We start from the raw sequence: 16934 nt of genomic DNA, 5'->3' as shown, positions 1-16934 counted from the left end.
ACAGTAAGGAGTGCAGGTAGACCATTTTATCCTTAAATCCAGAGAGAATTACTCTAATTATAAAAGGCCTGATCTGGAGATCTTTAGAAAGAAGAGGCAGGAGAAGTGATTTTCATCCTTGCTGAATTTGTGCATTTCCATTCCTACACGAAGAACAGGTGGGTAATGGGACAGCAAGAATGACTGACCCAAAAAGGAGATGAGCTTAGGGAGCTTCTCTGGTGTCTCCAGAGACACCAGTTGATTTACAGAGTGTCCCCTATCACAAAGACTTCAAACTGTGAGGGACTTTCTACATCCTAGAAAAAAGTGGCTTCATCACAGGTTCCTGCCTAGGAGAACTTCTCTGTGTTCACAGATCCATGACTGACTCCTCTCTCCAACTGAGAAATACTCACTGGAGCATAATATCAGGTGGCAGTATCAGAATGGGTGGGAGCCTGTTCTTCCAACTGATGGACATAATCCAACAGAGCTCTGCACATTAACCTACCACTGAGTCACAGCTCAGGATAAAAGTGTATGAGCATGCTAAACCCAAACAAGGTCATAAAACAAGATAGATTCTCTTACCACAAAGAAAACTGCCTGGGGTATAATAAGAAATCACTTGTGCCAAGAATCAAGAAAATCAAAACTTGTATGAGAAAAGATAATCAACTCTCAATGATGATGAGATGAGTCACAATTGGAATATGTCAAGGATTATAAAAAAATCCACATAAAAATGACTCCACAATCAGCCACAAGTTCTCTTGCAACAAAAAATAAAAAGGTTCTACAAGACAGAATTTCATGCAGAATTTTCAGAAAAGAAATAAAATAGAATTATAAAACCAAAAAGCAGACATAAATATCAGACATAAACACTTTTAAATTTATATTTTGTATATATAATTACATATATATACAATAAATTAAATTTATTTTAATATTGTATGTTTTTTGCCTGCATATATGTCTGCATATTTTGTGTGTGCCTGATGCACATAGAAACCATAAAAAGTGTGTCAGATTTGCTGTGACTGGAGAAATTTGCAGTCGCGAGTTCCTATGTGGCTTCTTGGAATCAAACCCTGGTCCCTGGAAGAGCAATCAGTATTCTTAACTGTTGAGCCACCCTTCCAGACCCACAAAAACACTTTTAAAAGAATACCCTTAAGTCAGAGATGAGGATGAGGAGGTTAGGGTCATTCTCAGCTACATAGCAAGTTGGAGTCCAACCTGGACAACATCAGAACATTTTGCAATAAGCAAACCAAACCAAACAAAAATCGCCAGCTAATGAACACGTGCTTTATAAATAGTCTGTGCCAGGTACTTACTTTTGTGTGTGTGTGTATAGAGCTTTTATCAAACACATGGCATATGGTAGGCAAGTGCTCTGATGATAAGTTGTACTCCTGAATCTATTCCAAATGGTCTTGGAAGCAGTCAGAATGAAATTCAGTATGTCACATAGGGAGACACTAATTTAAATGGCAGTAAATTGTCCATCTGACATCACAAGAAAGGCATTAAATCCTGTCAAAGGCTTACATCACAATAACCTCTGAGCATAACCTCTACAGAGAAGAATAAGACCACAGGGCATATCTGATGGAAGGAAACTAGAGTAATTTGTTTTGATGGATGTATTCTTAAACGCTGGCTAAAGAATACCCTCAAATCAGAGAAAACTGTTTTTAAAAATTGGGTTATACAGCAAAACTCAGAAGTAAGAGGGCATGTGACACACTAGCTTCCTTATGAGTTTAGCATATCAGAGTCAATCAGAACAAAATTTCCATTGTTCTGAGCACACCAACTAATGGCAGAGATTGGCAGAGTGGAAAATAAGCCACACTGAGGTACCGTTTAGAAAGAATTTGCTTCAAACTCAATGGTATATTATTTTAAAAGTGAAAGAATGGGAAAAGTTTCTGTGTAAACATTAAATTTAAAAAAGTGTGAATGGATATATTGATGTCTAATAACAGGCTTCAGAGCAAGAAAAATTGCTAGGGAAAAAGATTCACTACTTAGGATAAAAGGATCAATTCACTAGGAAGATGTTGTGATTTTCAATGTGTATACAACCACAAAAGTTCTTCCAGATACATTATGTAGAGTTGAAAGAGGAAATAGACAAACACTAAATTATAGCCTTACACCTTAACATTACCTCTTAGTAATCAGTAAAATTTATTGGTAGAAAGTCTGACAGCATACAAAAAGATATGGTATCTATCTATATCTATTTTTAACTATTTACCACCTATCTATCTATCTATCTATCTCCTATCACCTACCTACCTACCTACCTACCTACCTACCTACTTATCATCTATTTGCCCATGGCTCTGCTTCTCCATCCAGATTGTTGACTGCATTGGTCCATGAGGATGGAGGGAGCATAAGGAGGAACGGGATTCAGATGACTGTGGATACAGCAGGGACAGCTTTCTGGGAGACAGACTTCAGTGAATCATATCAGCTGTATTCTAGAGTATAAGGAATATATAGGATTGGGGAGCCTAGGGACAAACCCTTATTTGTATTAAGTGGTACACTCCAATCACAGGCTTCACATGTGGCACCAGGGTCCTAGAGCAGAGTTCCTAGGGTAAGTCTTCTAGTAGGAATCTGTGTCAAGAGTCAAGCTAAATATAAATCAGGAGCCTGGCTTAGAGACAGCTTCCAGACAAGGTCAGTCCTTTAGGTCCAGAGACATTCTCCAGATAAGAGCAGGTAGAGACCATGATGTTTTACTGGATAAGGAGAGAGTCTCCATGTTGCCAAGCTTTTGGAAAAATCTTCCTGGCAACAATAGACTGCCTCCTCTCACCACCTGGTAAGGCCCTCCAACATTTGTCTCTCTATATTTATAAAGAGATATATGAAGATAGAGGTTTCTGTCCTGCCAGGTCCTACTGCCCCTCAGCCCCAAATAAGCACAAGAGATATTAATTATTGAACTGTTGGCAGATGACTCGGCTTCTTATTGGCTAGCTCTGTCTTAATTATTAACCAGTTTCTATGAATCTTTGTATTGCCATGAGGCCGTGGCTTACCATAACCTGGCATGTTACTCCTTCAGCAGCATGGCATACCTTTGCATCCCCGCTTTGCCTTCCTCTCCCCAGCCTTCTCCTGGTGTCATCACCCTATGTGTGCTTCCTGCCTGGCTATTGGCCAAACAATGTTTATTAATCAACCAATAAAAGAAACACATTTACAGAAGGATATCCCCCATCACATATATACCCAGCAACTGTCCATGGAGTATCTACCAAACCATGCTACATCACAATCTACAAGATGGATTCTAACACATTTATAAGAATTTAAGTAATCCTATGTATTTTCATATACAAAAGTGTAATCCTACTAGAGATGCAGAGCAAGTAGTGAATGGGAAAATCATTAAATATGTAGTAAGTATTTGACACATTTTTAAATACTTCATTCTTCAAAAGGAAACTACAAAGGAAATATAAGATACATTAAACCAAGTCATATTGAAAATATTAACTATTGTATTATATATAGTACTACATAGGGCATATTAAGATATATGTATTTATGTATTACATATCCAAAGCAGTTTTGAGGGGTAAGTCCAGTGCATTAAACACTATGAAATAAGACTTTTGGGGTCCCTGAGACCATGTTTGAATTGGTGATTTATTAGAAGGGATCATAGAACTTATGAGTTATTATATGCACAATCATGGTTTATGATGACGAAAAGGTCTGAAGCAAAATCAGTAAAGAAAAGGTGAATGGATGAAAGTCTAGAGGAACTGGACACAAGCTTCATGGACAGGTTTATTTGCTAGTTACACAGCATGTACTTAATTTATCCAGTAACGAAAACGAACTGTTACAGTAGTAAAATATTATCTTGCCTAAGCCCAGGAGTCTAAGGCTTTCTTGTGGTTAGCCACAGAGGCAGTTTTTGGGCCCCAGGGGAAAGACAGTGGTTCATCACAAATGGCATTGTTTCCACAAACTGACTTGATAAACTGGCACAGTGTGGTTCAGAGTCCCAAGAGCTCAGAACATTCTTAGCAGTTAGAACATTACAAACTCAATCCCCAGGAGCTGGTGAAGGCCCTATCACAATAGGGGTTTTAAATGAGAATTTGTAACGTTTAAGCAACTTGGGCTTCGTTAATTTAACTCTTCCCTACATACAGGAAAATATTTTGAATCAGTAGTGTAAATTTCCATGCTAGGAGATTATGCAAAGAAGAGAACAAAACAAAGTAGAAGGAGGAGACAGAGGACAGAGTAGAACTCAGTGAGATTTAAAACAGGAAGTAGGGACTGGGCGTGGCTCGGTGGTGGGTTAACGCTAACATCTACCAGGGCTGCTGGGTCCTCAGAATCACAAAAATGAAAATGGATGAAAGTATTGGAAAAAACAGAGGGAAAAAATAAATGGACTATTCTCCACAGAAGTCAATAAAACTAAGAAATCCCTATAAATAATGAGGAAGAGTTTAAACAGACATTACTGATTTCAGAGGCAGCACCATGAAATAAGGAAAAACCTTATGATTGTAGTAGTTCAACAGCTAAAAAGTAAATGAACCAGTTCCTAAAACATAGACACTGTCAGAATTTAACCAAGATGAAATGGTCATCCTGCTTTAATATTACAAAAAAAATCCCCTGAATTTCTAGTAAAAAGACTATAGGTGAAGGTATCTCTAAGCCAGAGTGATTTCAGTACAGGATAATATAAACCACTGCAAGGGAATTTACTCCAATTAAAATATTTTATTAATCTTTTAAGAATTTCATACAATTTATTTTGATCTTTGTCATACTATAATGCCTCCCCTTAACTCCTCCCAGATCCACCCACCTCCCTGCCAACTCCCAATTTCATCCAAAGTCCTCTTTTGAAAACATGTATTTATCTGAGTATGGACCATCCACTGAAGTGTGGTTGGTCTATCAGGATCGGTATCGGTATCCTTCAAGAAAACTGACTCTCCCTGCTCCAGAAGCTGACATATCTTCCTAACCTTGAAATCCTACACTCTTTGCACCCACTTTTGTGCTGATCCCTGAGCCTTGGGGAAGGGTGTGATGTAGACAGCCCATTTGTTGTTGAGTACTTCAAAGTCTCTTCACTTTAACCAGCTGTGAGTTTCTGTGTTAACAACCACCCATTACACAAAGAAACTTCTTTGATATGGTTGGATAACAGCAGCAATCCGTAGGTAGAGAGATACAAGCTTAGCAAAATAACAGTAGTAAGTTCCCCCTTTTGGCCTGTGAGCTCCCCCAACCAGTTTTTTTTGTAACAGGCCCATGCTTTCTCCTATGGAATGTGCCTTAAAGTTAATCAGAAAGTGGCCAGTTACTAGCAAAACATTCATGCTACATTTCTAACCATAAGACTACCTGGCTATGGTGTTCCTTATTGTAGTTATCAGCATTCACAGTTGACTTAGACCGTTGCTTATCCCATCATGACCACCAAAAGCCTGCATATCACGTTCTAGTACAATGAGATTTATCAGGGAGGAAGCTTTCTGGTCAGTACCTACTTAAATTCTCCATGTCCTATGACCAATGTGTGTGGTGGTATCTTCAGCAATAGAGTATTACCATCAGGTTCTAGTGGCCAGTGAAGAGCAGTGGCACTAGTCTGTATTGCTTTGTGGGTCTTTGGACACCTCTGAGCCACAGCTCAGGCAGGTGTCCCATAACTGACAATATGGCAACCTGGGGATTCTGGGATGAGCACAGTCCCTGAGTAGGGTAACTCCAATTAAATTCTTTTATGTGGAAAAAACCATGCAAATGTATATTTAGGGAGCTAGTACTGCTTTTTGTAGACTTCCTTAGCATTAGTTACCCATTCCCACTCCCTTCCTCTTCTGCTCTACTCTCCCATCCATCCTTCCCCCCCTTAAACCTCCCGTACTTTTATTCCTTTCCCCTTCATATTGTCTGTGTTTTACTGTCCTTCCTTCTTCAAGATGACATAATGTTTATTTATTTAAAATATAATTACATCATTTCCCCTATCTCTCTCCCTATTCCATGTACCTCTCTCCATTCCCTGTCGAATGCATGGCCTTTTGTTCTTTGATTATTATGGTTGCATATATATGCTGCATTTATTTGCATATTTATGGGAGTAAATATATAAATGAGTCCATTTAGTGTTGTTTTCATGTTTACATTTTCAGTGCTAACTACTTGGTTAGACTTAGAGAAGACTAATTATTCCTCTGTCAACAGTAACTGCTTATGACTTTTCATCTATGGGTGGAGAGAGGGCAGACAGGGTGGGGACTCAATAGACTAGGGCAGAGTGCAGTATGTATAGACCTGGCTGGGTCTGGAGGATGAATTTGGCACATACAGCTGTGGAGACTAGAGGGAAGGGGGCTTACTGAGGAGCACAGCAGGTTTACCTGTGTTTCTGTGGTATGTGGGAAGGCTAGGAAGTCCCCAGTAGGGAGGGGTCTATGATCTGATTAGTCTCAAAAGGAAAGAGAGTGGCCAAGAGGACATATTCATTCATTTATTTATTTTAAACTTGTTTATATGGGTGTGATATGCATATGTATGAACTTGCTTGTGCATGGATATACTTGTTCATGCATACATTGGATATTATAGGCCTTCAGTATTCATGTGGAGGCCTGTGTTGGCTAGGTTTTGTCAATTTGACACAAGCTACAGTTATCTTGGAATAGGAAACTTCAACTGAGAAAAATGCCTCCATTAGATTGGCCTGTAGGCAAGTATGTGTGAGCACTTTCTTGATTAATGATTAATATGGAAGGTCCAACTCATTGTGGGTGTGCTTCCCTGGACAGAAAGCTCCCCTCAATGATGGGCTGTGATCCAGATTTACAAACCAAAGAAATTCTTTTCTATGCAAGTTGTTTTTGGTTGTGGTTTTTATAATAGTCCTAAAAAGCAAACCAAGTCAAGGTGAAAAGTTGTTATGAATCTTAGTCAATCTTTCTTCCATATTCTTCAAGGCAGGGTCTCTCACTGAGCCCGGAGCTCTCAGATTTGATGAGTCACACTAGCCAGCTTGCTCTGGAAATTCCCATCTCTGATTTCCAATGCAAACAGCTATGTCATATCCAAAAGACATTTCTCCTACAGGCTGTGAGCATACTACAGATGCCAGTTCACCCCAAGTACATCTGTAGATATAGTATCATTCCAATCAGTATCTCAACAATTACTTTGTGGACCCACATAAACTCATTATAAAAGTTATATGGAAAATAATCAACTTGAATGCTCCATTACATCCCCCCATTATTTCAGAAGTTCTGAAGACCAGAACTCAAGTCCTCATGTTTGCACAGCAAGCAATTCAAATATGGAACCATCCCCCAATCCTCTTTATCCTGTTTTTTGAGACAGAGCTTCTCATAGAATCTGGAACTTACCTTTTTAGCCTGACTTTCTGATTAGCCAGTCAATATTTCCCCTCAGTGCTAGGGTCACAGGTAGGCCATGACTATGCCTGGCATTTACTTGTATATTGAGATTTCAAACTCAGGTCCTTTTGTAAGTGTTTTAATATATATGTTAATGGATATCAAATATTATGACAATTTTTGACCATATCCTACATCTATATACTTTTAGTGTTTTCATCTCCCCATCCCCAGTGGAATGTTTATTCCCAACAAGCCATCCTCCTGTTTTCATACATTCTTCTTATGTGTGGTCCAATGAATTTAATTAAGGTTTCTTGGCTGAGTGTGGGTGGGATGTTATTTACTGGAGCAAGGGCAACTCACCAATGGCAGTACCATGGAAGACTAGGACATCTCCTCCTCCTGCAACAACAGCTAAGTGCAAATAGTCTCTAAAAGAGCAGTGGGGTCTTTGTGGGTCCCCCTACCCCATCCATGATGAAATGGTGGTCCTAGTCTTGTACAGCTGAAATAAGGTCATGAATGCAACAAATATGTCATACCCAGAAGACATTTCTCCCGTAGGTTGTCAGCATACTAAGGATGCCAATTTGCCTCCAGTACATCTTTAGACATAGTATCATTTCTGTCAGCATCTCAACAATTACTTTGTTGCTATAGATAAACTCATTACAAAAGTAATGCGAAAGCATAGCAATCACCATACCTATTGATTTTATTTGGGGTGTGGTATTCAAGACTGTGTGGTATTGATGATGAGCGTAGGTCAAAGAAATGGGGCAGAGGACTTAGAAACAAACAGCTAAATATGGGCACAGCAAAACCGAGTAGACGTCTTCATATTCCTTCTCTCTGACTCATGCCTGTTGCCTAAGTTCAAGTCAGCACTCCAAACCACTGCTGCAATTTGCTTTAATCACTGCAATTAATTGACCATTATAACCAATTGATACATAGTTACCATTCTACATGAATAGTTCATGGTAGGGAGCTGAGTGGGAGTTTGCTTTTTAAGCGTCAACAGGTGTATAATGATGAGTAGTTTTGTTGCTGTGGCCATCCTCTGGGCAGCACTGATCTTTCCATCCTTTGCCTTTGTTGCACGTTATCCATTTGGAGTCAGACTACCCAGTCTTTCCCATGGCTTCTTTCACTCACCAGAATGCATTTAAAGGTTTTCCTCCCCTGCTCGTGACTCAGTTGTTCATTTCTTTGTAACCTCTGTGATATTCCTTTGCCAGGAGTAGTACAGTTTATCCATGGATCCCCCTACTGTAGAATATCTCAGTTGCTTCTGAGGTTTGGCAATGATGACTAAAGCTATTATGAACATTTTTTTGTGCAGGCATTTGTATGCACATATGCTTTCAACTCATTTGAGCAAGTGCCAAGGAGGATGCTGGCTGGATCTAACGGTAGAGTACATTTCGTTTTGTAAGGAAGTTCCAAGCTGTCTTCCAGAGCGGCTGTGCCATCTTGTTTTCCTACAAGGAACAAATGAGAATCCCTGTGGCTCCACATCCCCACATCCCCACCAGTATGTCTCCTCAGCATTTTGGAGCTTGGTCATTATAGTAGATGTGCAATGACTGCTCATCACATTTTTATTTTGTAATTCCCTAATAACATATGATGTTGAATGCTTTTTAAAAGGTATGCTTGCCAGATATGGTATCTTTGTGATGGGGTGTGTGTTAAAACATCTTTGTCAATTTTAAAGTTTGATGTTTTTCATTATTGCTGGGTTTTAAGAATTCTTTGTATATATTGCATAATAGTCTTTTATCAAATATGTTTTTCATAAATAATTTCTCCTAGCATAGTCTTGTGTTTTCATTCTACTGGCAGTGTCTTTTATGAATATAAATTTTCAATTATATGATGTCTAATTTATTAATTATTTCATTATAACATCCATGGATGTTGTTTTTAGTGTCATATCTTAAAAGCAAGCACCAATAATAATCTGTCATTTCATATTCATCACGAACCATTTGAAATGTACCCTATATTATGGGATTGTTTAGCTTTACGTTTCTCATTTATTATCTACTTTGAGTTAATATCAGTGCTAAGACAAGGTCTGCATCTAAATTCATTTCCCCTCCCTCCATCCCTTCTTTCTCTCCTCCTGACATTTATTTGGTCGTAACAATATGATTCATTGAGAAGACTATCTTCCTTGATTGAATTGCCTTTGCCATTTTCCCCTAACACCAGTTGAACATGTTTGAGTGGGTTTGTATCTCTCTATTGTGTTCACCAAACTGAGTTTTCCACCCTACCACTCTTTTTGATTACTATAACTTTTTCATAAGAACTGAAGCCAAGCAGCGTCACTTCCACTTCATCCTTCAAGATTATGATTGGTTACTCCAAGTCTTTGTCTTCTTCATATAAGCTTTAGAAAAAAATTGTTGCTTTTCACAAGAAGACCTGGTGGGTTGCTGAATCTATAGATCAAAGTAGAGAGGACTCAGTTCTCACAAATGTTGAATCTTCTATCCATAAACATGGACAATATGTGCAGTTATTCTTTGATTTCTTTCATCAGACTTCTGTGATTCATCCATTTCTGTGGTGTTCATCATAAAACTCCAGTGCCTAATTCGTTAGACTTGTATTTATGTATTTTATTTTTAGAAGTCACAAATTCAAGTCATATTATGTGCTTTACATTTTAAGTTTCACTTGCTCTTTGATGGTGTTCACTATATTTAAAAGAGCAATTTTACTAGATATTCCTTGTGTTTATGGTTTGAAATCTAAGATAGCTGATCATCAGAAGTCTAGGGCTTATATTGTTGAAAAACTAGCTTCCCCAAATAAAGACAATGTGGTCAAAGATACAGACCCATGGCACACAACAGATGTTTGACTAGAACTTAAGAGAATTATTGGGTAGCCATTACTGTAAGTTGTTTGGCCACAACAGGCACAAAGCAGAAGGTTAAGGTGTTGAAGAGTAAAAGTTTCACATCAAATTCTGGGTTCAAATATAGTGACTTGGAAAGTTCCTGGCTTTAACCAAGCTTTAGATGTATGTATATAGTATATACAGAGTATTATAATACTTATCTGGAAGCAGAGACCAACAACCAATCTCCTCACCTCTAATTTTTTAAAGACTATCTTTTAGAGTTTCAGCAGGGGCACCTCTAATCAGCAACAGAAGCAGACTCTCATCACAAGGTTATTAAATGCTAATTCTAAGAGCTGATACACACTGAAGATCAGTTTCCACAATACATAGCTGTCCATTTCTCCCTTTCCAATAAAAAATTTAAGTTAGTCATGAAAATTTCAGCTAGATGAATTAACACTTTGTTTTTGCTTAGAAAGACAACATTTTGTAGTTGAAGAGACTTATCTAGTAAGGAATGGATGCACTGTTCATCCATTTTATGGTTAACATTGTGTGACCACTGAATGTATGTACACAGTACTACAGCATTAATAAGGCTTATCTACAGAGATACAGGGGTGCCTACCATGGACTTCAGAGAGGCAGAAACCATACCTGTGAGCACCAGGATATATCTATGTTTACAAGAGAGAGAGACAGAGACAGAGAGAAATAGAGAGAGACAGAGACACAGAGACACAGAGACACAGAGACACAGAGAGACAGAGAGACAGAGACTCAGCGGTAAAGAAAAGTTATTATGAGGTCTATGTATGCACATCGAGAATCTGGTGAACAAAAAATACTATGATGACTCATCCCCTGACCGCCTTGGGCATACAGTGGCCTGAGGCTATTCAGAGATAGAAATGATGAATTCATTTGAAAAAATGATGAGCAGATTTATATTTTTTGATGTTAGAAGATGATGTAGGGTTACAGCATAATGAAGGATTCTAAGGTTTAGAATGTGCTTATTGACTTTGTGTTCAATTCTATGCTCTTCTCATGCCCACAAATGCAGTCTGTACCTAGGTCCCTGTGAAGGAGTCTCTATGGAGCTGGTTTTGGCAGGCTGCAGACTGTTAGAGCCTCGTGTCTTCTCTTCCCATTGGTTTAAGCCTGGAGGATGACACAGAGCCTTAGTTAGTTGGGGGGTGATGAACAGGGAATGTGAAATCAAGGTAGCTGAATAATGATGAGGAAACATTTAATATTCTTGCTAAACTTGATCCTAAATATATGGAGGAAGAATTGTAATAATTGGTGAATTGCTCAAGGTTTCCCTTTACCTCATTATGTCTTGAAGAAACGTGGCATTACCACAATATAGGTCACCACTCAGAGTAGCCAACTTGTCTAGCAATGTTCACTAATACCCTTCTCTCTCCCCCACCTCACATTCAGTTCAGGCCCACGAACTGAATTTACTTTGCATTTCTCTTTATTATCCTTTAGTAGCTGCATTTTGTCTTGGTTTTGTTTTTCATGTCATAGGTAATTTTGGAAAATAAAAACATGCCCTTTTATTTATTTAGTTTTCATTGATTTTAAATGACCATATAGAGTGGTGGGTTTTGTTACTACATTTTCATACATACATGTCATTATACTTTGTATTCATCTTCTTCTTCCACTGCTTCCTGCTTGCTGCCCCCGCCCCCAACTAGCCTCCCTTTCTGCTTTCATGTTCTCCCTTAAGATCTCTTCCTTCTTTTCCAGGGCTCATTTCTACTATCATGATACACACAAAAACACACACACACACACACATACACACACATAGTACACACACATACACACACTCGTGTACATAAGTAAAAAAAATGCAATGTTTATCTTTCCTAGTCTTGGTTATTTCACTTCACATAGTGAGTCATGCTCCATCTATTTTTCCGCAAATGTCATGCTTTCTTTCCAGCTGTTTTAAATTCCATTGTGTAACTGTAAGACATTGTCTTTAACCATTTACCAGTTGCTGGGCATCTAGTTTGGTTCCATTTCTTAGCCACTGGGAAGACTGAAAGCAATCAGTGTGAACTGGCAAGTATCTCTGTGGTTTGCAGATCAGTGGCCTTCAGGAAAATACCCAAGAACGGTTCAGTCACATGGTAGTTCTATCCTTAGTGTTTTAAGAAATATTCACACTGAATTACACTGAGTATTTACTGCTAGTTGCAGTAAATGCTGGTTCTTAGTTTGAATTTGCTGGTACTTTCTCATGATAAGACTACATATTATTCCTTTATGGGCTATCTGTTTCATCAAGTGGTAAGTGTATGTTTTGGGGCTATCACATCCTGAGGCTCATGATGACTATTTGTCCTTCACAGTTATTTTTTTTTGTTCTCCAATATTTTCCTTTGAAATTTAGGTGATATTCTTTTAATTTCCTTATTCAATCATGAAACTGTGTTCCACCAAGATCCCCTGATCCCTATTTGTCTCCCTATCTATCCATCTCTCTCTCGTCTATCCATCTATCTATATATCTATATCTATCAATATCTATCTATCTATCTATCTATCTATCTATCTATCTATCTATCTATCTATCTATCCCTTATTAGAGATTCATGAATTCTTATTACATTATAATCAGTAATTGTCCTTGGTAATTTTGACACTCAAATTGTTCCATACATTAAAGAATGTGTCCCTTCAATCATAGTTTTATGTATTTTACATGCTCTGAAGAGTGTAAAGAAATGTTATTATTCTCTGGAACAAAGATATCATGCCCCATGATCTTTCTGTACTGCCCACTTTTCAAGTCAATCCCTCCTGTGAGAACTCCCAGCTTCTTAGTGTCTTCAGTTTCACGAACTTTTAGTAGACAGATCTGGGGAATAGGTATCTATTTATGAGGCACCTCAAGTTTACACTGCTGCCTTGAACTGCACTCCAACCTTATAGATGCTTTCCTTGTCTCTCTGCTTCTTGGCTCGTTTCTTTCTTCCAAGAGCACAGCTCCCAGCAAGCCACACTCAAAAAGTTCTGCCATCTGTGCTCTGCACTCTCTATGGTACAGTGCAAATGGAGCAGCCAAGAAGTACTGGGATTTGCTCCTACATCTTCTATTTTTCTTTAGATGAGGAGTATGCAGAGAAAGAGAGGAATTGAGACTTACTTGAGAAGTTCTCCCCAACATCTAGTGGGTTATGTCAGACAATGAGGACTATTTTCAATTGTTTTGTTTGTACTCATTTCTGGTGTTTGTATTTCCTTTCTTGTCTCTGTGATTTAATTTTATGTTTTGAATGCATAGATCATTAACATGCTTCCACATGTCAAAACATTAAAAAAGAGTGTGCTCCAAGAACTGTCGTATTCCACCACCACCTTCACTATGCATAGGTATGTTATTTTTTTAATCTTTTCAATATATTTCTTAGGAAAAATAAGAAGAAATATGCTATTTCTGTTTCTTTTCAATGCAAAGCATACAGGTCTATGCGTGATGTGTGTGTTTGTAATTCTTGTAATTAATTTTTATGCTTATGAGTGAGTTTGGAAGTTTCTCCATTATTTTTCATGCATTTTTCCCTTTGTGGTGCTGGGAGTCAAACCCAGGCAGATGCTAACGAAGCATCCTGTCCCTGAGCTGTTACATCCCTAGGCATTTTCCTAGGCAGTCCCCTTAATTTTTATTTTGTTTTGTTTTTTCGAGACAGGATTTCTCTGTGCAGTCCTGGCTGACCTGGAACTCACTTAGTAGATCAGGCTGGCCTAGAACTCAGAGATCCACCAACCTCTGCCTCCGGAGTGCTGGGATTAAAGGCATGCACTACCACCATTCAGTCCTCCCCTTAATTTTAATGATAGTGTGTTGGGTTTCAAATTGTGAATCATGTTTTCTTTACTGCTTTAATAATACGGCTGTATCTGGGGTCTGTGCTGATCCCTGTGGCCCATGTTACCACAAGGAGCCATAAGAACCATGTGTGTCAAAATCTGAGGGCCATGCTGCACCGGCACCACCCTTCCCAGGCTCTGGGAGACATGGTCCTGCCCCTCTCTGGCCACTGCAGCAGAAAAGCTGGCCTCACACTTGGGAGAGATGGCACCACACTTCACCAAGGGCCTGGGAGAGCTCGCCCCGACCGCAAGGTCTTGGAAGAGTTGGCTCTGCCCTCACCTGAAGGGGCATCTCAGAACCCCTGCCTAATCAAATAGGCTACCATCCAGACCCACCTCTAGGGCTTTGAGTTGGCACACCCCAGTGTCTACCTTGTCTGTGACCTGTGGGATCACTTGAAGGGACTGAAGTGGCCCTGAAGAACCATAGCCGCATGGCTTCATGACCCAGGGCTACAGCAGGATATCCTAGAGGTGTCTTGGTGAGGGTCCAGGATTGATGGTGTAGCAGAAGCCCGAGACCTTGAACATGACTCCGACGGGTTTTGTCTTTTACTCTTCTTCCCCTTCCTAAACACCATTAGATTATATTCCTAAAGCTAGCCACCAAGGCCTATTCCTTTCCTGAGCCATTTCTTCCTCCCAAGTCTGACCATCAAGGTCCAGCTATCAAAGTATTAAGGTCCAGAAACCAAAATCCCCCTTTGGCTCACCTCATTAACATGTCCAGTCAAAATTAATCAACTCACTCGAACACAAAGTTTATGCCTCTCCCTTTATAAAGTGACATTTGCCTAGGGGCCACATCTGTCTCCTCTATATCCAGTCCTTTGTCCCTCTGGGGAAAATATCCCTTTTCCCTCTCCCTTGTTCCTTTTCCCTTTTCCCTTGTCCTCTGTCTCCTGTCTTTGTCTCTTATTCCCTGCCCTTTGTCCTCTGGAACAAATATATCTCGTTTGTGCTGAGAACTTGGTCTTCGGGTGTCTTGTGCCGATTCTTGTCCTGTTACAAATTCCTGCAAGTAACCCCAATAAAACTCATTGGTTCACCAAGTGGGGCTTTGATGGTGTCCACACTTTGGTTTATCATAGTAGACATGTACGTTGCTCTCCCCAGGAAAAGTTTTATCACACAACATCCCCCTAGAACATTACACTGTGTGATTTAGATGGGCCTTAAGCACCTTTTCAGCCCTGACCATCTAAGAGCAACTCCATCTTGTTTCATTCTCATCAAGCTGTTGGTTGCTGATTGAATCCTATATTTGAAAAATATGCAAGACTGTTAATCTTCCATATAAGAACAGGAGGTTTATTGCCATGAGCAGATGGCGAGAAAGTTTAATGGTTTGATGGCCCATATGTGACATTGCTAGGCCTTAGGCTTGATGGTGTCTTCTTTCCCTTTTGAAATGTGTAGACTATAGCTGTGAAGGGTAAGACACTATAGCTAAAGAAAATATGCCCCTTGACAGACAGGAAGACAGCATCAGGCCATCTTGGCAAATCTACCACAGTTAGTACTGGGAGTGATGAATAAGAAGCTAAACATAGTCACTTGATGAACCGATTGGAAAATAAATTACATTATGATCTGCAAAAACCAGACAAAATTTTTACAAAAGAATATATAAAATAACCAATAAGCATATGAGAAAATTCACGCTGAAAATAAATTCTGCAATGAGATGCTACACTATAAATAATAGGAGTCAAGAAGACTGACAGCACCAAATGCTAGTGGTGACATGGAGCAACTGGAACCGTCACACACTGCTGGGAGGAGTGTGAAATGACACAACCACAAAGGGCTTTGCAGTTTCTTATAAACACAAATGTGTTCATGACCAAGCAATTCCCCTATCTGTTTTTTCAGGACATATTAAAGACCCACAGGAGGCTTAAAATGTTTCTAGCAGACTTATTGATAAAAATGAAAGCCTAGAAACAATGTAAATGTCCATATGATAAAATGAGTGACTCTGAAAAATATGCAAACTGGAAGAAAATAGATGCAACAGAGATATATACTGTGAACATATTCATTTAAAAGTCTAAGAACAGGGAGGACTAATCCACACAGCTGTTAGGGAAAGATGGTCTGGGAAGGGACACAAGGAACCTTCTGGGGTGATGAAGAGAGGGCATCCAGATAAATGAGGTTGTTCATGCTTGTGGAACTGCACAGCTAAGAACTGTGAATTAAACTTTTAATTAACTAGCATCTGTAATGGGGCACACATTGAAGCCAGAGGACAGCTTGAGGGATTCGGTTCTTTTCTTCCATAATGTGGAGTTTGAGGATCAAACTCAGGCTCTCAGGGTGGAGGCAAGTGCGTTACTTGTGGATATGTCTGGCAGGCCCTTAGTTGTGCATTTTATTTTGTCTTCAGTGTACCTCAGTTATAAAGGTTATCATCAGACCAATGGACACATTCCAGGATCTGGAGACTATAGCTTGTGTATATTGCTTGGAGCTGTGGGTTAGACAGTCATATCTGAACATTGATTCCTTAGGGGCACACACACACACACACACACACACACACACACACACATTTGGAGGACTGAGAAGTCATATTTTAGCTTTGCATATAATCAGCCCCCAGGGTATGATGGCTCAATTGTAGTGTGCCTGAGAACCCACTGGCTCTTTCCAGCAGAATCACATAGCTATGTGCTAAGTAGTATGCTTTTTTTGTGTGTGTGTGTTTTCGAGACAGGGTTTCTCTATGTAGTTTGGAGACTGCCCTGGCA

This window comes from Mesocricetus auratus, unplaced genomic scaffold, assembly GCF_017639785.1.
Source record: "Mesocricetus auratus isolate SY011 unplaced genomic scaffold, BCM_Maur_2.0 Super-Scaffold_100008, whole genome shotgun sequence".
Classification (NCBI taxonomy): domain Eukaryota; kingdom Metazoa; phylum Chordata; class Mammalia; order Rodentia; family Cricetidae; genus Mesocricetus; species Mesocricetus auratus.
This window is presented reverse-complemented; position numbering follows the sequence as displayed.